Raw genomic sequence first — 27,740 nt, forward strand, 5'->3', positions numbered from 1 at the left:
GCATGGGCGCTGCTGGCAGGTCTGGGTGGGTCGTAGCAGAAAATACTCTCCTGTGACCACACCTGGAATCTTGGAGCAGGGGCTTTTTCTCAGATGCTCTGGGTAGATGTAGATCCCCAGAGCTCTTGGCATGAGCCCGTGGGCCTCAGCAGCTGGGAATCTGGATAGGAGTGGATCACTATGTGTTCCTTCCAGGGCTTCAAAGGGGCGTGGGAAGGGAGGGCACTTTGAGCATGTTGTCTATTGAGAGACGCGTGCAGTCCCAGGCCACTGTGAGAGATGTCAGGCAGGGCCAGTTGGATAGGCAGGGGAGTATATGGCATCAGGGTAGAGGGGAATGAGTGTTTTTAGTAGAAATCAGAGGATGTGAGGCTCTGTTTCTGTCCACACCACCATGAGACCTTGGGCAAGGGAGTAAACCTCTCTAGACCCCACCAGTATAATAGGGTAGAAACAAAACAGAAATGTACTCCTATATGCAAAGCGTACCTGGCTGTAGAGTGGATCAAGGAGTCTAGGATATTAGTAAAGAGCCTGGGCTTTGGAGAGAGACAGACCTGCAGGTGGAACTGGGCATTCGTAGTTCTTGATTGATGTGGGCATGTTACTTAATGCCTTTAAGCCTCGGTTTTCCCATCTGTAAAATATACTTACCTTGAAGGCATGTTGAGAAGATGAAATGCAATCAGGTATGGAAAGTACAGGGCATGCAGGGAGCACTTTATAAATGGTTGTTGTTGTGATTATTGCTATTATTATTACTTCTGCCTTTATTGGTGGTGTGATTTACTTACCTATTTACCTTGGTTTTTTTTTTAAAAAAAGAGAAAACTGTGCCTTGGTTGGCCAAGCAGGCTACTTGAGGGGGATGAAGCAGGAGGAGTGAGTGGCTCCCGGCCCTGCTTCACATGTTTGTAGGTGATTCAGAGCATGCCTAGCTAGTGACCGATCATCTCAGGCTTAATTTCCACCTGGTTGAAAGTCTTGTGGTTGTAGATGCCCACCATGCTGGCCACCTTCTCAGGCAGAATGATCATGACCCGCAGGTGTGTGTTCACCACTGCCGGCTTCTCCTCGGGCGGCGCCTCCTTCTGGGCCTTGTGCAGGCACTTCTGCAAGGATGCTGCTTCCTCCACAGGCCTCTGTTCAGCATCTGATGCTGTCATGTGCTGTGCAGCTGCATAAGCTGCTGGTAGAACACATCCAATATCTGATCGAGGTCCACGCTGCGGTAGGTGAACTTGCAGAAGGTCTGCTTCTTGTGCCCTACTTTTGCCGTCTTGTCAGTTCTTCGGCAGCCTTAACTTTTATACTTACTAACATTTTGCCTTGTTCAAAAAAGTATTTGAGTGGCCCACGTACATGGAAATAAGATAGCCTGATAAAATAAACTACCAAGAAGTAGAAAAAGAAGTATTGGGTAAATTGGCAGCAGCAGCTGAAAACGTGGGATGCCCTCTTTGTGGGGTTCTCCAGGAAGACCAGGTCTGCTGAGGGGTGGGCTGCAAGATTGGGCCTGGCCATCTAAGATTGGGAGGGCTGCCACCAGAGGCATGGTGACACGTCTTTACATCAAGGGGTAGGGGATGATCTTGTGGAGGCCAAGAGTTTAGAAGGATAGCAACTCACCTGGCTTGGAGGGGAAGAGAGAGTCAGGTCCTTGGACTTTGCATCTTTGGACTCACTCAGTCACAGCTTCTGTGTTTTTCTAGTTCGTAAGTAGAATGTTCATTCATAGAGGTATGTGCTATGCTGTAAAGAGCTGGGGTAGAGAATAGAGGTAACATTTGTTTTTGGAAAACTTTCACCTTTACTATCTATTCTTTCTCTTCCTTTTGTCACCTCCGGGCATTGCCAAGTCTCTCCAGAGGCTATATTTTTCCTTATTTCTCTTATTTTTTACTACTTCATAACTGATAAGGGTTTTCGACATTGGCCCTTCCAAGAAGATTTCTATTTTAATGGTAGTGGGGAGAGGTCTCCTTATGAGCCACTATAGTGATAAGATATGGTGATAAACTCTATTGATAAATAGTGAAACTTAAAAAGTAGAACAAAACATTCTCTATCCCCAAACCAACTAAAATCCTAGAGAATTGTACTGAAGAAGTTCTGTCTAACTGAGCATTCCAGAGTCCACCACATCAGAGTCCTGAATTACAGCTCTGACATTGACTAGCAGGTCACTGAATCTCTCTGTGCCTCAGTTTTCTTATCTGTAAAGATGGGGATAACAATAGTATCCACCTCACAGGGCTGCTGGGGGGAATAAATGACCTAATAATATAAAGAACCATTAGATTTTGGTGGCCAGTGGTGTTTCAGTTACAAAAAAAGTTGGATATTAGAGTAGTTCAGTCTTTTGATCACAAAATACTTGATTTGCACAAGTTGACCACTGGCATCTTGGGGTCCCTCAGAGTTTTCACCGGTGGGTTGGGAGTCCAGCAGAACAGATTAAAAATGTGGAAAACAATGTCCTTTTGTCATTCATCAAGTCTGATTAGCAGTTGGAATGTTCATGGAATGGATCCTATTTGGTTAAATAATGGAAATCAACATTCTTTTTATTTGACAATGAAGCGTTGAAGTGTTGGGGATGAACAGTTCCTGGTTTGATGGCAGGTTCAGATTTCCCCAGCCTTCTCTTTGACCATGGTCTTCAACTGCTGGATCTTGAACCAGAATACAGTTGCAGGAGCACAGTGGAGAGAGCGCAGGATCAAACATTAAGACTGAGTTATGCATGGGACTGGATAGATGACAAATTTTGTGAGTCTTGGTTTCTCCATCTCTAGAATGAACACTACAAAACTTCCTTCGTAGTGCTGTTAGGACTAAAGGAGATGATGTGTTTGAAATGTTTTGGAAATGATTAAGGATAATGCAAATATTTATTATTGTTTTGTCCTCGAAATGAATTGACTCATGTCATTGCAACTAGAAGGAGGCCCAGATGGGTTCAGTGCCTTGCTCAGGATGAATTAGAGGGAGGAGGCGATGTGCCTTGGGGCTATAATGGGTCTGAGCTTAGCAATCACCTCCTGCACTTGTCCAGCATGTCCAGGTGTCTGCTGATAGGGAACAGATTTGAGTCTGTTGGTTTTTTGTCTGCTTGGTTGAATTGTAAAGATCTGTGCTGTCTGTTGTATTAGGTTCCATTCTCTGTCCAATCACTGATTAATTCTGTGACTCAGTTAAGTCATGTAGGTCTGGTGTCTTCACGAAATGGGTAACCTCGGCTCTGCCTGTCTCAAAGGGAATTTGGAAAGTAAAGGCAACTAAAGGATTGAAAGTAAAAGCACTTCTTGGAAGATGCTTGCTTCCATTCTGGAGGCAGGATAGCATCGAGTTTATGTGCACAGACTCCTGAGTCAGATGCTTATCTCTGAATCATAGCTCTGACACTGACTACTAGGTCCCTTAACTTCTCTGTTCCTCAATTTTCTCATCTGAAAATTGGGGATAACAGTAGTAAGTTGGAATTGTTGTGAGGATTTAATGCTGAACGGCTTCAAATGGTGCCTGGTCCAGGTGGGTGCTCTGCACTTGTTAACTACAGTAGAGTAGGGCCTGTCCTTTGTCCCCTTGGAAGGTAAGATTGCTGCAGAAGAAATCAGTCAGGGATGTCTGAGACACGTTGGTCCCTATTTTTTTGTAGTATTGTCCCTCATAAGTCACTGGTAAGGGGACAGTTTGCCAAGTGCTCTGCCAATCTTTGTAAAAAAGTGGATTAAAAATGTTTAAAGATAAATCTCCAAATATTAACCTTTCCCTGACTGTCCTAGAGCCCCAGAAGCAGATTTGTATTTATATGAACTTATGGGGAAAGAGGCCTTTAGTGGCTGAATTAATGCATGCAATGAGTTGTTCAGTGGTAGTTGTACCATCACAATGGAAATCTCTCATGTTCTAGAACTGATGGACAAGGTCATGCTACAAAGTTGATCAGTTAATTCTACCTTTTATTTGTAGAGTCCGTCTTCCCAAATGCTGAAAGGGATGCTGTCTGTTCTTTGACCTGTTATTTCAGTTTCAGTGCAGGCACACAGCTGCCCGTTTTGTAGACCATGAGCCTAAGACCCAGAGGCACATTTACTGGCCACTTTTACCATGAATACTGATAATGGTTGTGTTATTTTGACGCCAGTCATGACAATTTTGGACACTTCTTACTGGATAGAAATCCCACTTGAAGGAACTTTGGAGTGTTTCATTGGAAAGCATGCCAGCCTAGGCCTGGTTTAGGAAGGGTTAGTTGTCATTCATTATGAGTGTTTGTAGAAAAATGCAATCAGCATGACATTTCTGATATAGCATCACCCAAAGAATACCAGTGTTGATGTAGTTGGACACAAAACACTGTCCAGCTGACTGGGGTCCCAGCTCTGTGTTGTAGCTGGTCCTGCCCTCAGAAGGTTTGGGTGTCCTTGCTGAGGCTAGAAGGAAAGAAAACAGCTGGGCGAGCAGGATCACCAGGAGCTCTGGATCCACGTGTGCCGAAGTGCTATTTGGGATAGAACAGGACTGAACTTGTGCCCCAGGACATCTGCTCCTGGTGCAGCAATGAGATTTCCAAGAAAGCTTTGCATTGCTCTATCTCCCCTCCTAGAATTGTTTTTATTATTGTTCATAAAGAAAAGAGTTTTTTTTTTTTTTTTTTTTCATTTCCAATCATACAGGTGAAACTTGTCCAGTGGAATTCAGTGCTCTGGGCCAAAGGAGAGGAAAATGCCATCCTAGCCATTCCTTATTGGCAACTGTAGTTAGGTCCGGTGTGTGTTGTTATGCAGGGTATGGCATAGTGCAATATTCTTGGAAATCGTGGGAACATTAGGTATGAGCCTTGGCATTTTGGATTCAGGAGCTGTGTCAACATTTGGGCTGTAGCATTCTCTTATCTGTTCACTCAGCAAGTTTTTTTCCCCTCCTATTTACTCCTCATCCTTTCTAGAAGAGAAACATTTTTTCTAGAAGAGAATGTTTTGGAATATCTGGGGGTCTTGTAGTATATGCTGCGGTAGGCTTCCCAGCTCCCCCTTCAAAACCAAGAGATGTTGGCTCCTGCTGATTCACAGCTGTACTCTCTCTGGAACCAGCCCTGGAAGAAGGAAGCTGCCTTGCCCAATCTTACTCCTTCTCCCAAGGGCTCCCTGCATCCAATTATTAGTTACTTGAGAATAGGAAAGCCTGGTTCCCTTGCCTTAACTGGGGCAACTCAGAAGGGCATCTCAACTCCTGAGTTCCCTACGGGATTGTCACAAAGGCGACAGCTGCATCACACAATTCAACTCTCCCACCTGTCCTTGTTTCCCCCTCTCTCTTACAGGTATTATTTCCAAGCATGCTCCCCAATTTGCTCTGCACCCAAATCTCACGGAGTCTGTTTCTAGGAAATATGATCTGAGGTAGATCCCTTGGAGCCATGATTAGGGATGAAGTGGTGACACTGGTCTCTGACCCTTTTTATCTTTTCCAGAAATGTTTCCTAGTCATTCTTTCCTAAAAATGATCTTGGAGGCAGGGTTTCTGAGCCAGTCTAGGCCATTATTATTTCCATGCATATATATGGAAAATCTGGAAGGATACCCACTGAGCTGTTAACAGTAGGAGAGGAAGTGAGGAGTGAATTTCTATTTTACCTGTATAAACTTCAGAATTGTCTAAATAGTAAAATAAAAATGCATAATGTATCAACTGTATAATTATTATATTTCTTACTTATTAGTCGACTTTAATATCTGAGTGTGACCAGTGCACAGCCTATGTATTCACCATCGCTGGTCCTCTGAGTGTTTAGTGGAGAGGCCATGGTGGGGTGAGGGGTGGGGGAGTGGGGATGACTCCCAACCATAGGGGTCAGCTTCCTCTACCTCCTTATTTTTAAAAAAAAATTATTTATTTTACTTTTGGCTGCGCTGGGTGTTGCTGCGTGCGGGCTTTCTCTAGTTGGGGCGAGCGGGGGCTACTCTCTGTTGCGGTGCGTGGGCTCCTCATTGCGGTGGCTTCTCTTGTTGCGGAGCACGGGCTCTAGGCGCGTGGGCTGCAGTAGCTGTGGCACACTGGCTCAGTAGTTGTGGCTCGCGGGCTCTAGAGCGCAGGCTCAGTAGTCATGGCACATGGGCTTAGTTGCTCTGCGGCATGTGGGATCTTCCTGGACCAGGGCTCGAACTCGTGTCCCCTGCATTGACAGGTAGATTCCTAACCACTGTGTCACCAGGGGAGCGCTCTACCTACTTATTGACATGAGTCAAAGCAGAGCAATGCTCTGTGCCCTTTACCACATGAATGGAACCCTCTTACCCTAGTGTTTGAAGAAGTGTTTGCTAGTTTTTTTTTATAGGGGATGACATAATTCATGGAAAGTATCTAAGGTGGCTGGGAAAAGGCTTAATAAATGATGGTTATTTTACCATTATTATTATTATGTTGTTGTTACTGGGTTTTGTATTAGAGCATTAGCTCTGGAGTTTTTTTTTTTTTTTTGGTGGTACATGGGCCTCTCGTTGTGGCCTCTCCCGTTGCGGCTCCGGACGCGCAGGCTCAGCGGCCATGGCTCACGGGCCCAGCCGCTCCGCGGCACATGGGATCTTCCCGGACCAGGGCACGAACCCGTGTCTCCTGCATCGGCAGGTGGACTCTCAACCACTGAGCCACCAGGGAAGCCCAGCTCTGGAATTTTTACCAGAAGGGTTCCCCTTCCTGCCCCTGGAATTCCATGTCAAAGCAGGAGAATTTAATGCAAAGTGAGCACTGTGATGGGGCTCTGTCCCTCCAGTTCTTTCATGGGCCCGGAAGCTGTGTCTGGTCTCTGTTCTGCTGATGCAGGATGGTTAGGAAGAGGGACCCATAGAAAGCTGCACTTCTTTCTGAAAGTTTCCTTTAGCATTTAGGGCTACCTCTTTGGCGTTATCTATAATGCAAAATGTCAAAGACTGATCCTTTTCCATTGGGGGAAAAGGATGAATTGTCTTCACTTTGGGGAGGGCAAAGAAGGGTGAACCCTCATACTCACTCCCCTCTCTCCCATATGTGAGCCCTAGTCTTCTGTGTCTCTCCCCCAGGTGGCACTGAACACAAGTTGTCAAAGGACAAGCAGGCCACAGAAATCGAGCCTGTTAAAATAATTTACCAATTCGACAGTAAACCACAAAATGGAAACCCAGATCCTATGCCTTGTTGTTCTAAGAAAAGTTACCTCCAGCCCCCTTGCCTCGGTTTACTCCTGTGGGACATTGAAGTAGCCAAACAGAGGCTGGAGAGATGGAGGTGGATGTTTGTGAAGTGGGACCTGGGGCAAATCCTTTCTTATTACCTGTCTGGCCTCCCTCACAGTGCTGTTTGGACCTTAATTGGCTGGGTTAATGAATGTGGCTATATGAAGCAGATTGTATGTAAATATAAGATCAATGAAAAATATAGTTTATTTGCTTTAAGTAAACTCTTGAAATAAATGTCTTTCTGGAAATCAAATGCTACAGTGCAGTTACCATGATAGATAGATGTGGATAAAAGGAAGCAACTTTGCTCTGGGGCAGTGTTTCCAAATGTGTTCCAAGGAACCCTAAACCCAAAAGATGTTGCTTTGAAAAAAGGCTGCATGTATTGATATTTGTCATATATTTGTGTGATCAACATGTTTGGGAAACAAAGCATGCACTTTAGAAGGAGGGAGGCTCTAAAAGTGAATTCATATACAGAAGGAAAAAATAAATCAAATTATATAATTATTAAACATGCTGACAAATGCTATAAACATGACAAAAATCTAGAAAACTAACAGTATTTTGAATTAATTACTTGACATACTTCTATGATACTTTTCCTTCTATATTCTTTGTTCACCTCTTTGTACACAACAATTTTGTAATATTTTCTACAGAGAGAATAGAAAGATAATTTAGTCTTTCTCTAACGTGGCTGATAGAAATTTGTCTTTTATTATTGACAATTAAGAAAATGTCAGTTTTGCTGCTTGTAATTGGTAATGTCATAACTTTTTAGGTTGTTGACAAACTTGGAACAACCCCTATCCAGTTTGCTTTGTATGTAAGCTGTAAGATTTCAGGGTGTTTCAGGTTTTCTGGTATAGTAACTCATCTTACCTACTCTTTACATTGATGACCCTCATTAACCTACCAGTGTCTTGGAAGGACTCCATATAGTGAGGGACCCTGACACTTAGGCTTCATCCACTTCAGGGTAAATGTGCCTTTGTATAAGACCTCCTTCCCCTATCCCCAAGCATTTATTTGGAAAAATGTCAAACCTAAGAAAAAGTTAAAAGACGTGTACAATAAACATTTATATACCATTCACCACGATTCACCACCTGACATTTTTCTACATTTGCTTTACCTCTTTCTTTCTCAGCCTATATCTCCCTACCTTCCCCATCTAAACACACACACACAAACACACTTCAGACTACATATTCTAGGAATAAGGACATGTTCCTACATAATCACAATACTATTACCATGCTCAACAAATGTAACATAGATATAATAGTATAAAGTTTCCCCCTACAACCCTTGGGAGGACAGCTTTGGAGACCTTGGTACACACCCTGAGCTAAGGAGAATCAGCAGGCCTGGGCCCTGAGGGGGCAACTAAGTGTGACAGCCAGGGTTCCTTACGTGGACTTGCTTCCCCGGATTCACTTCACAGAGTCATTAATAAGTTTTGTGGGTGTTTTTTATTTTCATGTTGTTTTGAGAACTGTCCTTTGAAAGAGTCCTAGAGAGGGGCTGATTCTGTAAAGATGGTGCTACCCAGAAACCAGAGGGCCAGACGAGCTGGCAGAGGAGATGAGGAACTCTGGAGATGCCATCCCAGCTGTTAACTGGAGTGCCCCAGGAGAGGCCCTGGGGAGGCACTGATGAGCTGGAACTGGAGGTGGCCACTGTTAAGAGCTACCAGATGTGGGGACAGACAGGAGAAGCCACCCAGCTGCTGCCACGCATAGCAGCTTGCACTGAGACCGAAGACCCTGGCAGGAAGCCCTTCCATTGGAAGCAGAATTTCCCATTGTTCTCCTGCCTGGGCAAGTGACTAAGGGAGAAGGTTGGAATATCAGTTAACCTTTCTCCAATGTGATTTCCTCCCCTTTAAACCAGGGGACTGGATAAGATGACTGGTTTTCATGACTTTTAAAAAAAATTAACAAAACGAAGCCTTCTGTGGGAGCCCGATTAGGTAGAAGTACAGCTGCTCTACTTGAAGAGGAAGTTGGGGCCCCAGAGCCTTCCCAGAAGCCCCACCCCCTCACCTTCTTCTACCTCTCAATGGCCTCTGAAAGGAGTTCTGGGTTTTTACAAACAGATTCCATCTGGAATAAAAAACAGAGATCTAAAATATTTTCCTCATTTCAAACATGCAAATGCAGGCAGAAAATTGATGAATTGGAATCCTGCATGGAATGCGTTTGTGAGTGCTGGTTTAGGAGGCAAAGGAAGTGCCTCAGAACCATGTGTTTATATAGCTGGGGAGGAGAGCCATCGAAGGACCCCAGAATCATTACGACTGTTGGCTCTGATCAGGGCTAAGAGGACCAGATAAACCCCAGTCCTGCGGCTGTGACTCTTGGATATAGGAAGTCAACAAAGCCTTGGGGTCCAAGTTTGAATGCATCCCAAGTGCCTTCTAAAGGCTTCATCCTTTCTGTTCTGCTTACCACGGGTCTGCATTGATACTGTGTACACTGGCCATAGCCTTTAGGCTTCCTAGAAAATATGAGCAATTCTGGTGGTTTGGGGAAGCTCTGTCCTATCCAATTCTTGTTGTAGAAGAGGGTATATTCCTTCTAGTTTTGCACAGGATCCATAAGAGTATGAGAATACTAGATAGGACGTTATGCTTCCAAAAGATTTTAATTTTCAGAGGACATATCGTGACCTCATTTGATTCTCACAATGAATCAGAAAAGTAGGCATTAGGCTCATTTTTCAGATGGGCAAACAGAAGCCGAAGAGAAGGTAAGTGACTTGCTCATGGTTACATGGCTGACACTCGGTGAAGCTGGGATTGGATTTTATGGTTCTGCTAAGCCAGCCCCAGATGGCCACTTCTATCCAGATATTAGATCAAATGCAGGTGCCTAGAAAAGAGTTTTGTTGCTGTGGCTCCTGTGGGGAAGGTTAGCCATAGGCATCATTAAAGGTGGTATTATGACCCCTTGGCACCAAGTGCCTGCTCCAGGTTCCAAACTCCACAGCGCATGTTGGTATCCACTGGGGAGGGTAGTGCTACCTGCTCCTGCCCGGCCTCCAGCTGTAATTGCTTTTCCTCTCGCTCCCTGGGGCAGTAGGATGTGGCAAGAGTCTACAGATCTGAATACTGCTCCTAACTCCACTGCCAACAGGTTATGTGTCTTTGGCAACTTCTCTGAGCCTCAGAGGATATTGGAGTACATTCTTGTTTCTCAAAGTGCTGTGCTTGGGCCACCTGTGACAGAGACGTTGTGTGTGCACAAGCGCCTGGGGGGCTTTCAGTCCCACTGCAGTAGAATCTCTGGGGCTGGGTCACAGGCTCCTCTGGTGATTTGGTGGCTACCACTAGAGTGAAGAGTCCCCAAGTGTCCTTCCAACTTGGTGCCTCCTTTCAGCAGTAACCCTTTGCCTTGACCCTGGACGGGCTGAGGTTTCTATAGGGAGAAGGTGGCACTTGATTTAACTGAAGATTTAAGAAGCTGTTTCAGGCAAAGACTTGCAAAAACTTGAGAGTCTAAGGAGGAAGTTAGCAAACAGGTGGTTCAGGTGTGGTATGAGAAGATGTCCTTCGTGCTTATTTCAGGAACTGCTCTAAGTTCTTAAACTCTGCTCATGCCAAGCAAGTGTGTGGGGACTGTCTTGCCTCTCATTAAAGCCAAAATAAATTACTCTTCTGGGGAGATGACTCTTGCTGTCCTCTGCCTCTCTGTCTTAATTTAGGGGCTCTCTGGGGTTTGCACCCAAAAAGGAAGACCTGAATTCTTCCTTCCATTTCCCTGGGCAGACATGGCTGTAACGACTTACTGTATTGACTAAAGAAGTGATACCAGGAGCACTGAGATGAGGAAGAAGGCCAGCAAAAGAGTCACATTTAAAAATATGTGCAATGCTTATTAATAATTGTTTTGTGCACTCCTATGGTGTCTTAAAAGATTTCACACTTTATAAGGTCTGCCTTCCAAACTGAATGTGACATTGTCGTGTACTCAGGTTGCATATAAAAGTAGCTAAAACAGCCTAAAGAGCTAGTTTTAGGATTAGACTCACGAATCAGTGTTAGATAGTTGATGCTTACAAGCTTGAATATTTTAATACGCTGGGGTTGATAAAGTTATCAAAAGTGTCATGGCAAGAAGTCAAATCCTAAAGGGAGGCCATCGTCTTAAAAAGTGGTTAGCATTTACAGCTTATGTGGGAACATAAGTCTTACTCACCTAAGACTACAGAAATTATGGTTTTTTTGATGCAGCAACATGTGACCTGTACGATTTAATGTGAAGTACAAGAAGTGCTGCCAAGTGAGTGGGACATCTTGCTAGGTAAGCTTTTGGTTATCTATTGTCTCTTTATGTAATTCAGAATCTATTACTGTTAGCTAATGCCTGTAGATTATTATTAGCTGCCCATGAGATAAATTTTAGGTATACACTTTTCTGTGGGGTGCAGAAGGCTGTAGTTTGGAAATGAATTCTGGTCAAGAAGTGGGCATGATCCACTAGAACATTAAGAGGTGCTGTTTGGAGCAAGGATGTAAAATTGGCCCCTACCAGAGTTCTGACCCTTTTATTCTCATTCTTTAATTCTTCAAAGATCATACACGGCAGATCCAAGGCCAAAGCTGCAAGTTGTTTCAGTATCCTGGGATCTTATTCAACAGAGCTAAGGAGATTCAGGTTTATTTTAAATTGCTAGGCTCATTCTTCCCAGCCTCTTATCTCTCCTGTGTGGCTATTCCAGTGTCCACCCCTAAGCAGCTTCATTGCAGCCAGCCAGCTGGACGCCAGCATCTGTGGTTAAGCAGAATTCTGACTTTCCAGCCCTCAGTTTCAGCTACTGCTGCTTTCTCCCATCCAGTGATTATATTGAAATAAACTGTTCAGGTGGAGTGAAAATACCTAGAAAGAGGCCTGTAAATCTGAGTCAGTGGAAGAGTCTGCAGAAGGGAATTCTCCCTGAGATGTGTGTTAGTGGTGGGAGCAGCATTGTGGGGTGATGCTCACCCTGCCAGGGCTGCTGTTTCCATGTGGAACATCTTAATTAGGGCTTCATATAGTTAGAATATTTTGCATATTACTGTTTTTTTAATTTCAAAATTATAGCTACTTTAAAAAATAATAGATCTTAAAAAGTTGCTGGGTTTTCCATTTATTTTTTAAATTATAAAAGACATGTAACATTACTGATAGTTTGAGAAGTAAAGATAAGGGAAAATAATCATTTATAATCCCTAACACAATTGTTAGTTTTGTTTATTCCCTTCTGGTCTTTTTTTGTATGTATGCTTTTATCTAGTTGTAATCACAGTGCAATACAATTTCCAGTCCCTTTCCCGCTTAGCATGTGTCACTTGCATTTTTCCATGTTGCTATATGGTCTTTATCCTCCTAATGGCTGCATGATGGTCCATTGCAGTGTATTCACTTAACAACTTACCTATTGTTATCATTTTGATTGCTTCCAGTTTCCCACTGTTATAAAGCATATTGTGATAAGCATCTTTGTACATATTGTTTTCCCATATTTGTGTTATTTGTTGCATATTTTAAAAAGTGTTATTCAGGAACCAAGATATTTACTCAACAATGGGAATAACATTTGAAGCTAATGAGGAAATGGGGCATTATTTAACAATTTGTTGGGTCTTCACTATTCCATAAATTGAAGGGAACATGCAGCAGAAAAGTATTAGCACAGTCATAGGTGTTTAGACATCTGAAAAGTGCTTCTGGTTCATTCCGAGGTCCTGGGCATTGTTAGACTCTTCCGTCCTTAGCGACATGATTAAGTACTTTGGTGCTGATCTTCATTGCTTCATTGCAATTTCAATGCCATATGCAGATACATAAGAGTCTATGTGAAAAGGTAGAAAAAAAAATCAGCATATTCTTTGGTCAACATCTCTCAGGAAGGATACCAGTGATTCCTCTTTTCTGAACTTCACCTAAAAGTGTGGGTTTTGTGGCTGTCGTAGCAATGCCATTCTCATCATGTTCAATGTCAGTAATATAGTCCTTAGTGAGTGTCCAAGCGAAGGCTGTGATCTCCTACTTAATATTCTTGAGGCATTGAACGTATTGGTCACTCACATGCCAAGTATAGGCTCGTAATTATAGTGACAGTCTCTATTTTTTTCAAGGGTTGCAAAGGTTTTATTTAATGAAACATGCTTAAAACTAACTAGAACACTTTTCTGTCTCTCTTTCTACCCCTCTTTTCTTGACTGAACTTCATTCCCTCAGTGTGAATGAGTAAGGGTGAGTTTTGGGAGGCAAGGAAGCAGGGTTCACGGTAGTGGGTCTCTGTGAGCTAATAGCAGGGAAGAAAAATAAGCATTGCAGTTTTTAAATGGGGGAAAAAATCAGGAAAAAGGCATGCATAAAGGATTTATCCTTTCCACGAAAACACTGATTAATGAAATCTAGTATGAACGGGGTGTCATGCCCTTTAAATATTAGATTTCATTCTTAGTGGATAGTAGTCTTCTGAAAGGAGATACTCTGCCTCTGCTGGCTCTTTACAGACACGTATGTTTCAGGCCCTTGCACTGATCAAGGATGCAAATGCTTCAGGTAACCGAATCACTGGACAGGGTGAAACTTTGTGCTGGACAGATGTGTTGTCAGGAAAGGGCTTTTGCTGATAAAAGGGACAGCTGCCCTCGGGATGGGGTGGTGGGGGGGGGAAGGGGAGTCAAGTAAGAGGGAAGGAAGTATGCAAGGGAAGGTGACCCAACCACACGAAGCCAGCCTCTCGAGCCCCCAGCTGGGAAACTCCACCAGCTTGCTAGCTCTTCCGGTTCTAGCAGAGCTGGCCAGACATCTGGCCTCTGTTCTAATTAAAGTGGGCAACCAATTTGGTGGCTATAGTGAGGAAAACAGCAGTGAAATCTTGATGCCTGTAGGGTCATCACAAGGTCCCACATAATTCTTTAAGACTGAGGCTTTGCCAAGTTGTATCCATTTCCTAAGGGCCATTTAATTCAACTCCACTTAGATTTATTGAGTGCCAGTTATATACAAAGCCCAGAGCTCAGCCCTCAGAAAATCCTTGTCTTTTGGGGAAGGAAGACAAGGGGATAACAAACTGTGTTGTAGAGAAGATTGAATTAAAGACCATGATAGAGGACATTCAGGGTTCTCTAGGAGTGTAGCAGAGGAAGTATTTTATTATTGAGAGAATCTGGGGAGGCTTCCTGGTGGAGGTGACATTTTCTCCAAGCTTGGAATTTTGAAGTCAGGTTCTAGGCAAACATTCTGTGAGCAGAGAAACAAACTCCCTAAATGAAATTTCCCACCTGGAACTCTCTTCTCTTTCTGGGAGTGAGACAAAAGACTCATTCCAGTATAGTCATGGAATTTCTTACATTTCATGGGTGGCAACTCAGGCCCTGAGACCTCTAAGAATAGGACTTTAGACAGGTGAAATGAACCAGGAGTCTGGCTTTTCACACGACTCCAATTGTTGGAGAAGGATCATTTTAGCCCCTCATATCTGGCTTTTGTTTATGCTCCAAACAGTGCATATGGTAACCTGTTACTATCAAGAATAATTAAGCCCAATTGACCCAAGTTATCTCCTGCTAGGTAGTTAACCTGACTTGGCTCTGTTGGTGGCATTGGCTAAAGGCAAAGTGAGAGCTATCTCCATATAAATGAGCCAGTTGGAGCTGATTTGTTAATTGTTTTCTTTCCCTTCCTGCCCCCTCTGATATTCTTCCCCCCACGTTCTCTTTGAGTGCCAAAGGACTGGTTGGCAAGACTGTGCCAGGAATCTGAAAAACTCTTATTTTATCTTTGTTACTGAAGGCAAACATGATCTGTTATATGTATTTTATAAGAAAATGTGTTTTGTTTGTAGCTCTACAGTCAGCCCTCCCTTTCCCCCTCCTAATAAGCTCATGTCAGAACTCTGAAGTAAGTTCACCATAATGGTAGCCTAAAGGACATATTTTGTAAGAATGAAAAATGAACATATTATTTATATATCAATAGTGTAAGAAGCATTGATCAATGTAAGCAGCCTGATGTTTTGCTTCTCTATTTCCCCTCCAACCCTCCTTTACCTTACCCTGCTTCCCCCTCCCTTCTTGCTGCAGGTGCCTGTGACACTCTTACTATTTAGAAAGCGAGTTCTAGCCTGTCCTGGTCAGTTTGTGCTGGGATTTGGTCTTTAATACGGAGCCTTCAACGGGCCGAGCCTCCAAAATGACTCTCTGACAGCCAGCCATTAATTACCATCATCCGCATCTAATTCATTCATCCCTCTCCCTCTCATGTAGAGGGACAGCTAGGGCTGAGGGCACTCAGGGAAATGTAGGCATGATTCCATGTTCTTTATGCAGAGAGGGCTGCCGGAGACTTTGTTGGATGCAGGGGCTTTAATTGAATTGGCTTGCCAATAAAGCTGTTGTCATTCAGTAAGTGAATTTGTTGTACTACTCAAACCACAGCTGCTGCAGACAGCCCGGAATTTCCTGAAGGCAAGCCAGGCCATGGGCTTGCCTGGGTTCAGCCTTTTCGATTGATCCTGGAGGCCATGCAGAGTGTGGCCCTGTGGAGGTTGATTTTGGCACCCATTTGGATGACAGTGAGTTACAGGGGCAGGCTGGAACTGATGAACCAGTGGGGTGTGACCTTGGGGGATCTTGTAGGGATCAGGGAACCCATAGGTATGTTAGGGACAATGATTGGTGGGTGGAAAGCCTTGCCCACCACAATTGGGTGTTTTCATCAGTCCCCAGACAGCCGCTGCCCTTGGCTCCATCGAGCTAGTCATAAGAGGGTATCACTTCCCATTGTAAAAAAAAATTGAGAATATGACAGTTAATATACTTGTAGAGCCTTGTTTAAGAGGTCGAGTGGTATTGAGGAAATGCTGCAGCATTAGAACTGGCATTTGTTACTGGGAGATCGTTGGGCCAGAAATACTCTACCTCTCGCCACAGTTTATAGAACATGGCAAGATTGGCAGGTTGTGTGATTTATGATGGCTTTAAAGTAACGTCAAGATTAAGGAAAGTTTTTCAAGGGACTGCAGGGCCATTTTTATTTTCTGCATCCAAGCACATGCATGTAGTTGGCTCAAGCGAATGAGAGAGAGCAGGACTGGCAGGCAGATTTTCATGTTTTGGTGTCTTTACAATTTAAATAGATGGGAATCTCTTGTTGAACTCTTCATTCAAGTGATTTCTCCCCCTTGTAATTTGGAATTCCCTGACCAGTGCTCAGACCTTTTCAGGGAACCTACTCTCTCCGGTTGTGGAGAGTTCATAGAACAGAACGATCTCTAGTCTGCTTTCAGTTATTCAAGAGCAGAGCATTTTCCAGCCCTTTGCACCTGTTCTCCATCGTCTAACTACCATTTGGCTATTTTGTTGTATCTTCACCAGGAAGTGGACGGGAAAAAACCCCTCTAAGTCAAATTTCATTTTTGTTTGAATCCTGAAATTCTAACAACTCAGAAACTCTTTAAATTAAGCCAGTGTATTGGCCCTGTTCTTGACCTGACAAGTGAGAACTGAATTGATATGCCGCATACATGACTCTAAGCTTATAAGGAAAAAAGACGGTGGAGCATGGGAACGAGACTTTGGGATTCTCTTATCAGCAGGAATACATTCAGAGTGAGGGAGAGTGAGGTGGAGTGTATACATGCTCGTGTGCGTGTGTGTGTGTGTGTGTGTGTGTGTGTGTGTGTGTGTGAGAGAGAGAGGGAGGGAGGGAGGGAGAGAGAGAGAGAGAGAGAGAGAGAGAGATTACTTTGATGTCTGACTTTGGGGTGAAATAGAGAAAACAGTGCCCCTAATTCTAGTCAGTAAATCCATTGACTGTAACTTTCCCTGGGTATAATCATGCTTTTGTAGACTCTTCTCCTGAATTTAATCATGAAGGAAGATGGAAATATATTAATTACTGTTTCATTGCAAGAAGGTGGATTTAACTACAGGTAAAATTTAAGGTCCATTTTCTGAAGCTTCAGGCTTAGGTTAATTTTTTTTCCAAAACTGGTTAACTTTTAAAGTCAGAGCCAAATTTAAGTTATGTTGAGTTGAAGGCGAGATCTCTTTTCCTCCTTGCAAATGAGAAGTTTGTCTGTCTAAGCCACCGATGTTCTGAAACTGTAAGAAAAAGACAAAACAAATTAAAGTTATTCCTCCAAATGGCACAAGCATGCCTCCAGAGGACAGGATTTTGGTGGCTGTTCTTCTCCATTCCCACCATCTGGCCTCTTTTGTTTTCTGTTCTCTGTCTTCTGGCCTTTGTATCATTCCTACTATTCCCTACTCCTTCACCCTGATCTCCTTACTTCCTCTTTCTCCCGTATGCCTGAATCTTTTCCTCCCGATCTCATCCGATCATGTATCAAATTATATAGGAATAATACTAAAATTTAAAATGGTCTTGCCTTTAAACACACAATTTCCTTAACCTTCTTCCCCAGCTGCTTCTTCTTTCTTCCTTCACGTTGAGGGGTTTGCACAGCTGGTACCCAGTGAGGAGGCCACCATGATCCTGGTGATTTGCTCCCAGATGCTGCTTCCCACTAGCTACCGTCTCGGGTGGAAGACTTAGATCTGTGTTGAACTTTCCAAGGTAATAAATTCAGGGAAACCCAGCTGAGACCAACCCACAATATTCTTCATTTTGGGTTTCTGCTTTTCATAATGAATGCCTTTCTGTACTTCTCTTTGATAAGTGGAATTAATGTCTCCACCTGAACTGGAAATGCTAAATTGATGATAGTCTCTCGAGGATTTTGCGTCTTGCTCTGACACCTTCAGTGACTTCATCAGAATTTAGGTGTATTAAGGGATTAAGGAGTTTGGCTTATATGTATGAAGTTCTCAAGGTGTTCTCAGAGGCTGTTCCTAAGCCAAGTCCTGATGGTCCCTTGGGGAGAAAACTTTTCAATGAACACAGTTCAGTGTGAAACCTCATGACAAGCCAGCATAATACTTTAATCATTTTCTAGCAGTGGCTATGGAAAATGGTTATGGAAAAAATATAATCAGTCTCCCCCTACTTTGGTAAGCATTGTTTTCACTTCTCTTTCCAAGATTCAGAATTCTGCTTTGGTTCCCTCGTTGCTTTTCTTTTCAAGCTGGGGTATGTGGGGTGAGGTGGTGGTATGCTGGCCAAACCTTGGGGCTGTAGGATAAACGTGGCAATTTCCCCAGAGCATTTATTTTATTGAAGGATTTTTGAGGAATTGTTAATTAATGGAAAGATTATTATTACATTATAAAGTTGAATACCAAATTTGCATTAATTTTAAAATAAGGAAACTTCAAACTTCTGCTTTAGATTCTCTATGTTATCCTCTATGTTGGGCCCCCAGAAGTGTGATTTCACTGTTCTCGGTATGAGGGGTTGGAAGTTGCATGACCCTTGAGCCAGTCACCCAACTGGGCTTCTTATCAGAGCTGAGAAAGACTGATTTGTCTGACAGTGGATCTTAATATCTTTGGAGCGTGAATCTTATTGTATATATAACATCAATTCAATAACCCCTAATAATGGTGCTAGATATTAGCAGCTGTGTTATAGGCAAGTGTAAGAAGGGTGAAAGACTTTGGGCAATTTAATCTCTTCTTGGTTTATGAAAATGTCTTGCTGTGCATATATTCAACCCACAGTCATCTGGGGACATGACATTTGTGTGTGGATTATCTCAGCTTCTTATGTTCCAAATTTCCATTTATCTGCTCGTTCAGTCAGTTGTGATGAGTTGGAAAGCTATTTAACCAGGTCCTAAACGTCAGCTCTTAGATCAGGCTTAAGGGAGATATGCAGAGTGGGCACTCTTGGCAAAGGCATCCTATTGATTTCATCATGGCTTTGGTCCCATGCCCTAGTATGAAACTTCTGTTCCTGCTGAAATCTGCACTAGCATGGGTCACAGGGCTCCTTTAGCCCTTCTGGCTGAGGGCCTGGCTCCAAAGCAGTCTAGTGATCCCTTTAGTCCTGTAGCCCCACACCCCGAGCTGAGTCTTTCAATTTTGCCTCTTGAGATGAGAAAAAGTGCAGGTCTTCAAGGAAGAGCCAGTGAGGAGGACATTGCTCTTTAAGGCTAGCATTGATCTAAGACGCCCACCTTCGCCAACCCACAAAAGTAATAATCCCAGGTTCAGTGGCACAGGAATACTAAGAGAGGAGTATGAGTAGATGAGACCGGAGAAAGCACCGGGCCCAGACACTCCACACGTCTTCACCCTTCTCTCCTCACAGGGAGAAGCTTGGGAGTGGGAGAAGGGGAAGAATTAGGGCACCAAGGCCGGCTAGTGAGGAGCAGGATATGGAGGAAAGTTTAATGGAAGGAGCTGTCAGGTTTCTCCTGATGGCTGGAGTGTGGGGCTGCCATTTTGTCCCCCACCATAAGAAGGCCCCTGCGGAGAGAGGCGGTGATATGACACACACCTTTATTTTTTGTTTATTTTTCAGGCTCTTAGGTGTGGTAAAATGGCTCCGTTGTGGTGGAAAATGCATTGTTTTCTCAAGGCGGCTTTGGATTGTGTGGTGCTTCCCTGGCAGGGCACCTGGTGCTAATGCTTACATGATCCACGAGGAAAGGCTTTGCTGACCAGATTAGCAATGTGAACAAGACTACAGGAGAGACCGTTTATCTGCCTGAGAACAAACTGTTTTCTAGCACTTCAGTACACCATTTACATACAATTTTAATGTGCTAATGGCAAGTGATTATTACTAGTGAGTTCACCTGACAGCAATAGAATAGCCTTTTCTGTTCTCTAGTTCAGACATCTCACTAACTCAGGCTCTGAACTAGAGAGGTGCGACGGGAATGTTCTCTTGGATTTGGGGCATTGAGCGTGCATGCAAGCAGGGTTCCTTTTCTTCAGAAGAAAAATAAATGGCAACATTCTGTTTTGGGGTTTGAAATTACGTGACTGAAAATATAAAGGTGACAACTGTGATACGCTTTTTTAATAAGGGCAGAGATGTCAAGAGAAACCAGCCTTCTAGGTACAAAACAATATTCTGTCAGGTGCTATGGACTTAAGACCTTTTTCTCTCTTGGAATAATGTCCTTAAAAATAACCAAGTTTTCCATTCAATAGAAAAATGTTCATACTTCCCTCCCCATCAATATGAATTGTTGTCATAGAGCATGGGGCACTAGCAAGCCATATTGACTTTGGAAATTAAAATGGGAATGTTCAAGAATGTTTTTGAAGAATTATATGGGATTTTAGCCATCTTAATGGCTTCCTTTTTAGGGTCAGTGAGAGTATTCTTGCTAAAATGTAGCCCATTGCTTTAGAAATAGTTTCCTTAATGTCTTTCCTGTTGCCCCTGCTGGGTCTGTGCAGGAAATGTAAACCAACATACAGTATGTGTGTTTATTTTCATGTCCCATTTTATGGGAAATTGGATGGGATATTCCGCTGAGGCTTCAGCTATGAACTGTTGACAATATGGGGAGAGCAGGGCAGGCTATTGCTGAAAAAGTTTGCCAGGGAAGAAGGGGCTTCTGAAATCTTTGAGAGCTACAGGGAAGAGCCAGGCCTCCCTGCAGGAGTTCCGTTACTCAGGGGCAAGGAGGGGAGGAGTGCAGTAATGAAACTGGCTGGTGAGCTACTGAGCCAGTAAACAACAACCTCACCCTCCAGCCCCAGTTGCCAGCACAGTAGAGTAGGTCTGCTGTACCACACCTCATCTTGTGGGATGTTAAGTCTGATACTGTGTGGTCTTCCTGCCTCTGCTGGATACAGGAAACTCAGGATACCAAACACCCGATCCAAAGTCCAAAAGGAGTCATTAACTTGGCAGAGGGCAGAGTTACCCTAAGGACCCCTGCAGAACCGGAGAGGCTATAGGTTGTCAAACCAGTCATAACCTGGCCATGTGCAGGTGGTAGCTAAACAGAACCTTTTCCTGGGATCCTACTGGAAAAGTAATTTTAAGTGTCTGGGCAGGGTGTGTGTGTGTCAGTGTGTTTCCTATAGTATGTTTGAAATCTCAGGGCTAGGCCCATCTGTAAGGCAGCGGTAGGTGTCAGTGGGAATGCAAGTTCTTCCTACAGAAGAAAGGAGTTAGTATGTTTGCATTTTAAGCTCATAAACAGCTGTAGCTTGGACCATCATCACAAGCACATTGGGGCTGGAGGCGCTAAGGGCGGCCGTTTGCCAGTGTGCTGTGGCAATTTCCAAGCTGTAGACTGAAATAACTGTATAAACTTCCAATTTGATTAGGATTTTGTCTTGTGTTTTTAAACAAGAAAATTGAGGAGTGTCAAATTAATTTTGTAGTCTTGGTCACTTTTTAATTCCAGTTGGCCATCTCAGCATAGATTTGTGCAAATACTGATTCCAGGAAATAGTCAAAGTGCTAAACTTGGTAAATAAATGTGTTTATTTTACAAATGGATTCAAGATGAAACACCCAGCACTTCTCCAGGGCATTTCTGTCCCTGCCTGTTCATTTTAGCAGCTTGACCAAATGAATTCCCTTCCCTTAGTATAATATTTAAATGGACTTCTGGCATCTGATGCATTGCCTGCTGCTCCAATTTCCTAAGAAAGTCATTTAAATAAAACTTGACTATCTTGCATCTACTATGGAAGCCAATCCATTAAAAATCCTGGTCACTTCTCTCTCTCTCTAATTTTAGACAAGCCATGTGGAATTATTGGCGTTTGAGAAAATTCATCTTATCAGAGCTGAAAGTTTTGGATTTAATTTTTAACAATTTTTTTTCTTTCCTAGCTTTCTAAGTGAACAAAAAGACAAATAAGAAAAGGTTGCCACGAGAAGTTAGCAAGCTGTCAATGGAGATTTCGCTACTAAATGAAACTCCACTTCAGCTTTTTGGGGGAAGAGTTCCACCTCCCTTTCTTCCAATTCCCAGCCTTCCCTCTACCCTGCTCTTCCCATGCCCAATATGAGAAAGGAAAAGAAGCTTGGCAGGTGTCCTGTCTTCCAGGAATTTGCAGTCTGGTTATGGAGACAGGCTCTACCCATTCAGAGGGTAGCCTGTGTGATTTGGGTTATTTGCTGAGCGCAAGATGAGGGTGCAGAGTGGAGAGGGCAGAGAGATGGTTATGCACTGGTCAGGGGCCAGGATGCGGGATGTTAAGTTGGTCTGAAGGGTAGTGGGAAGTGGTTACATGAAGAGCAAGGGAGGAGATGCTGACAGTAGCACAAAGATGGTGAATATGAGAGGAGCAGCCTCCACAGAAGAAAGAAGTGCAAAGCAAAAGGTCAAGCTGGAGGGCAGGGACTTGGCCAGCTTGACTGCACCCCCAGAAAGAGAGGGGATCGTGGAATTGCCGGAGACAGGGCTGAAACAGCCCCGGGGCTAGGCTGGGCGAGGCCTTGAGGTGGGGTCAAGGAGTTTAGATTTGTGCTGTGGCTGGTAGGAGGGGATGTGCTGGGAAGTGGTGGAGAGGAATGAAGCCCAAGGTAGAGGGCTTCTGTTCTCAGTGTTCTTGGGCCTTGGGTGGCGCATGTGTCATATCACAATGTGGGTCACCAGAGCCAGAGCTTCCTAGAGGCAGGGGCCAAAGCATGGCTCCACGTGGCGCGAGGTAGACGATGCTGCAGACTGGGGGTGGCTGGGAAGGTGTCTAGGAAGAGAGGAGGGTTTTGCGACATGGAGGGTGTGGTCCTAGGTAGTACTTAGAGTCACCTTTTACCACAGGAAGATGATTATTAAAGCAGCACTAGATCCTACCTTGGCATTCAAAGCGTATGAGTAAAAATATGTTGGTTGCCAAATTTACTTGTTCCCTTTCTTCCCGTTCAAAATAGTAATTGGTGCTTTTTCCCCCCAAACAGATGTTCTCAATTTTTTAGCACGTTGTGGGGTTGCAGAGTGTGTGTGTGGGGCAGCAGCTGGTGATAACATCTTTTATTTTCTGGCTGTGGGTTGGAGTTAGAATCAGGATTTAGAAATGAGGAAGCCGTGGCTTGTGGTCCTGTATCCTGACATCTCACACTGCATCTCAGGTAGCAGTTGTCCTTATGAGTCAAACCTGCAACCTATTAGCAAGTAGGTTGCATCTTTATATTATGTAAGTTATACCTGCTTGTGGTTAAAAAAAAAAACCCCAAAACCAGAACATTTCCTTTTCTCCAGTATCTCTCTCCAGAGGAAACCACTGTTAACAGTTTGGTATTTATCTTTTGTCTTTTTTGCAGATAATAATACTGATGACAACTAACTTTTAATATGTGCCAGATACTTTTCTAAGTGCTTTACCCATAGGAACTCATTCAGTCCATACATTAGTCCTATGAGGCAGGTATTATTATTTTCTTCATTTGACAGTTAAGGAAACTGAGGCACAGAGAAGTTAAATAATTTGCTTAAGTTCACATAGGTAGTAGGAGATGAAGCCAGGATTGATACTCAAGCAGTCTGAGTCCTGAATTTATGCTCTTAATTATGAGTTTATGCTGCCTCCCTGAATGTGTATAATATACATACACAAAATTATATATTTAGTTCTTAAAAAAATAAAATCATTCTTTTAAAAATCTGCATAGAATCTAACTGATGCACCACCAGTTATTTAATGATTCTCTTATTGCTGGCCATTTGTTTGCTTTCCAGTTTTGCTATTATAAACAATATTGCAGGGAGCATTCTAACAACAGTAGCAGCAACAACAGCTAGCTACCATTAATTCTGAATAGTATGCTTACTATGGGCAGGGTCCTGTAAGCTCTTTTCCAAGTATTTCTACGGGTTAGATGCCTGGAAGTCAGGATGCTAGGTTAGAGTCCAAGAACATTTAAAATTTTGATTACATCTGCCAACTTTTCCTCCCAAAAAAGAGCAAGTATTTATTGTCAACTTTCAATTCAACATTCTGTTAGGGATTGTTTGCAATGCAGAAGCACGTAAGATTAGGGCCCTCCTGGAGGTCTACAAGGGAAGAGAGACAAGCTGTACAAGTCATCAGGTGATTCAAATAGACTTTACATAGGGCAAGTCTGGTGGTATAGCTGGGAGCACTACCGGGGTGCAGGGAGAAGGGAGGTCTGTGAGTGACAGAAGGTTTCAGCAGAGGCTTCAGATGGGCTTCAGGAAGCTTGGAAGGATTTGGAAGGGATGGGGTGGGTAGCAGTCCTGGTGAGAGTTGGAGAAGAACAGCGCTGGGGGAGGAGCTGGTGTAGTTTAAGGATGAGGCGGTGTGTCGGTGGGATTGTGGTTCCGACTGAAGCGAAGGGTGTGTGTTGGAAAATGGCAAGCCGGCCTATTGCCAAGAAAAGAGCAGGATTAGAGTAAAAACAGAAGCCTACCTGTCCCATGTCTAAATGTTTTAAAATTAAAACTAATAAATTGCTAAAACATATTCTATTCTTCTGCCTTGACACATGAATCTTCATAATGACCTGGAAGAGGTTTGAACTTAAAATTCTCACCTCCATGGAACATGGCACTGGAAGGTAATGAAGTATGTTTCCAGATCAGCTGCAAGTCAGAAAGGGACTAGGGCTTGTGATAATCTGGTATATTTGCCTTAGTCACTTTGATTAGCTCTTCTCTTCTGTCAGTACTAAAGCATACTGGTGGTATAAGCTGTTTTCAAGAGCAGACAATCACAGCCCAGAAAAGGTGTGTGGGTGCCCTGGAGACACAGAGGTTGAACCCCCAGTCTCTGGCTTGAAGTTGAGAGGTGGAGATGGAAGTGTCCCTCTTCCTACTCCCTCCTCACCCCACCCCCAACCAACAAAGAAAGACATGCAGGTGCTTGTCTATGACTTTCTGTTCTGCAATGGAAATGGCCTCCGTGTTTTTGTTTCACAAGCACAGTTAAGGTCTGATTTCAATGCTACAAAGGAAACGAGGGCAATGGTAAGAAACCCAGAACTTGGATGCAAATCATGAACCATTTTTAATTTGTTCGGTATATTCAGGTAGGGGAAATTCTATATTTGAATATAAGCAGCCACTTTGAACCAGGTATGGAAGTAGCTATGTAAGCAGTGTTTGGTGACGCATTGCTGAAGTTGTAAAATTTGTACCTCTCAAAACAAGGACGTTGAAAAGTTAAGTTTCTCACAGCAATACTAACATACCTGCATTGCATTGCATGGGCAATTCTGCATCATAAATAATGGATTTACAGGCTTAACTACTACTCAGGAATATTATACATGTGGAATGTGGCTGAATTAATGTCACCATGACACCCTTAGCTTTCGCTGAGGAGGTTTCTTCAGCCTTAGGCTGGGGCCAGGCGGGGCCGGGCTGGAGAGAGCCACTGTTGCCTGGCCCAGAAACTTTGCCTAAAGGGGGAGAACACTGTTTGGGACTCAAGGATTTTGAGTGCCACAAGCTACAAATCGCAGGAAAAGAGAAATCAAGCATTAAGGTCTTCCCCAGATTATGACTGCCTGGAGCAGTCTGGAAATCATAGGGTCCTTCTAAATGTCGGCAGGGACCTGCGTGAGGTCCAGCTCTGCGGTGGTGTTTGCTTTTACTACTGCCATTTCTCCATTTCTGATTTTACTTGTCTGAGCCCTGTCAGAGCAAGTATGGAGAACTGCTCTCACTGGCTTTTCCTAGAGCTGGAAGGAGTCCTGGGTGGTGGGTTATGCACAGAGACCGGGGTGTGACTTATAGGCAAGTCCCTATGAGCCCCCTGACCACACCAGTCTTAACTTATCCACAGGAGGAATTGGGTGAAAAGAGACTTGAGGGGTAGCAAAGGAGGCAAAATGCAAGGACATTGCGCGCGCGCGTGTGTGTGTGTGTGTGTGTGTGTGTTGCAATGTCTGGAAGGAGGCTGGAAGGTGGGACTTACCGGTCCTGCTCTGCCACACTGCAGCTGGCCTGTGAGTTAGTGTGGAGCCTGCCAAAACCGGTTGACTTCTGGTCGTCGCACCCTGGAGGCAACTTGCCATGAACTCCTCTCGGCAGAACCTCCTGGGGTGCTGGTGTGGGACACACATGTTGGTTTCCCTTTCCTTCAGTGGGAGGAACTGGAATCAGTTGACCAGCAAGTCACTATGGTGCACTTTTTTATGTGTTCTGCTGGGATAGGGGCTGTGGAGGACACTCAGAGTCTTTGGTCAGATGATTGCAGATGTATGTGCATTCTAAAGAGCAGCCCAGGACGCATCATGGGTGCTCAGTTCAGAGGATGGAGACCTTGAGTGTGTGTGTGGGGGGGGGCGGGGGAGGGGCAGGGGGTGGGGGGTTGGGATGGGGGAGTATAGTCAGGGAAGGCTTCAAGGAAGAGGCAGCCCTGAGCTGCTTTTCAAAGGAGAGAGAGGATTTTAGACAGGCAGAGAGAAGTGGGTATAACTCAGTAGAAGGAGGAAATTCCAGAAGCCCTGAGGATCTCTAGCCCTGTAGGGAACAGGGCTCCTAGGGATAGCTTTTTGGTCTGAGTTGAGGCCTGAGTCCCAATTTCAGTCTGAATGCTGGTCAGCTGAAGAAGACACTGCTACTTCACTCTCCTCCTTCCTGTTCTGCTCATGACAGTCATGATAAGTTTATAACCAACATTGTGCCCCCAGAGGCAGGCAGGCAGGTAGTTGGCCTTCGCCACTGGTGCAGAGAACCAAATCAACCAACCGGGGTTCCCGCCAGAACAGGAAACCATGGGGAGTATCTGTCTGGCTGCATCCTCTGAGACACTTTCTCACCCTGTTCCCTGAGAGGAGAGCCTTGGTGTGGCACCTGCCTCACTGCGGACATGTGGACAAGGCCTCCGGAAGGAGAGAGCCCCTGCTGGCTTTCCTGAGACAGGTTGGGTGGCTTATCATTGATGACTGTTCCCCCTCAGGCAGCTGTTTGCCCTGGGTGAGTGAGTTCCTCTCTCTAGACTCAGTTTCTGAATCTGTAGACTGAGAGGGTGGACCAGATGGCTTTGGAGGTCCCTTCCAAGTCAGCTCTCTCCTGTCCCTAAAGGCAGATGGAGGCAGGTGGGGAGAGCAGTGGAGCAGAGAGAAATCGAGAGGAATTCCCCAGCCAGGCTCTCGGGAACCACACAGTTCCCCATTCTAGTGCCACCTGCTCGGAGGTTGCGGGTAAGAAGGGTGCTGGCCTTGAAGGCTCCATGGATGGGTAGCTTGGCCTCCTCAGACGTGCCCGTAGGCTTCTTGGGGTCCATATGTGGACAACTGTGGAACCCTTGCTTAGGCCATTCTTGACTTATCAGGGAAAGTTCAGTCTTTGGGTATACAGCTGCCTGTGGTCCTGGGGAGGAAACTGTTTCCCTGAGATGCTCACTCACTGTCTTGTGACTGCAGCAAGGGCTGTGTCATCATGGCCAGAATCAGCAGACACAGGTCCAGGGGAAATGCCCCAGGTGCCTCCCATGAACTCCTGGGTGCAAACATGCCCTTATGCCCACAGCACATGACATCTGCAGAGCCAAGGCTGGAAGACCCTGGCCAAGGACTGCCCTGATGCTGGAAGCCTCTTCGAAGAGTGAGGCCTGGAGAGGACAGATGACTTGTCCAGAGTTGTGCAGCCACTTGGGGATACAGTTGCAGCTGACTCCAAGTCTCCTGACTCCCAGGCAATTGTGCTTTCTCTTCCACCAAATTG

At 44.4% G+C, this 27,740-nt stretch overlaps 1 pseudogene; it reads right to left on the minus strand.

The window, feature by feature from the left end:
* Positions 1–855: 855 nt before the first annotated feature.
* Positions 856–27,300, minus strand: LOC136133570 (small ribosomal subunit protein uS19 pseudogene; annotated as a pseudogene).
* Between the last annotated feature and the right edge of the window lie 440 nt (positions 27,301–27,740).

The sequence above is a fragment of the Phocoena phocoena genome, chromosome 14 (genome assembly GCF_963924675.1).
Source record: "Phocoena phocoena chromosome 14, mPhoPho1.1, whole genome shotgun sequence".
NCBI classification, from domain to species: domain Eukaryota; kingdom Metazoa; phylum Chordata; class Mammalia; order Artiodactyla; family Phocoenidae; genus Phocoena; species Phocoena phocoena.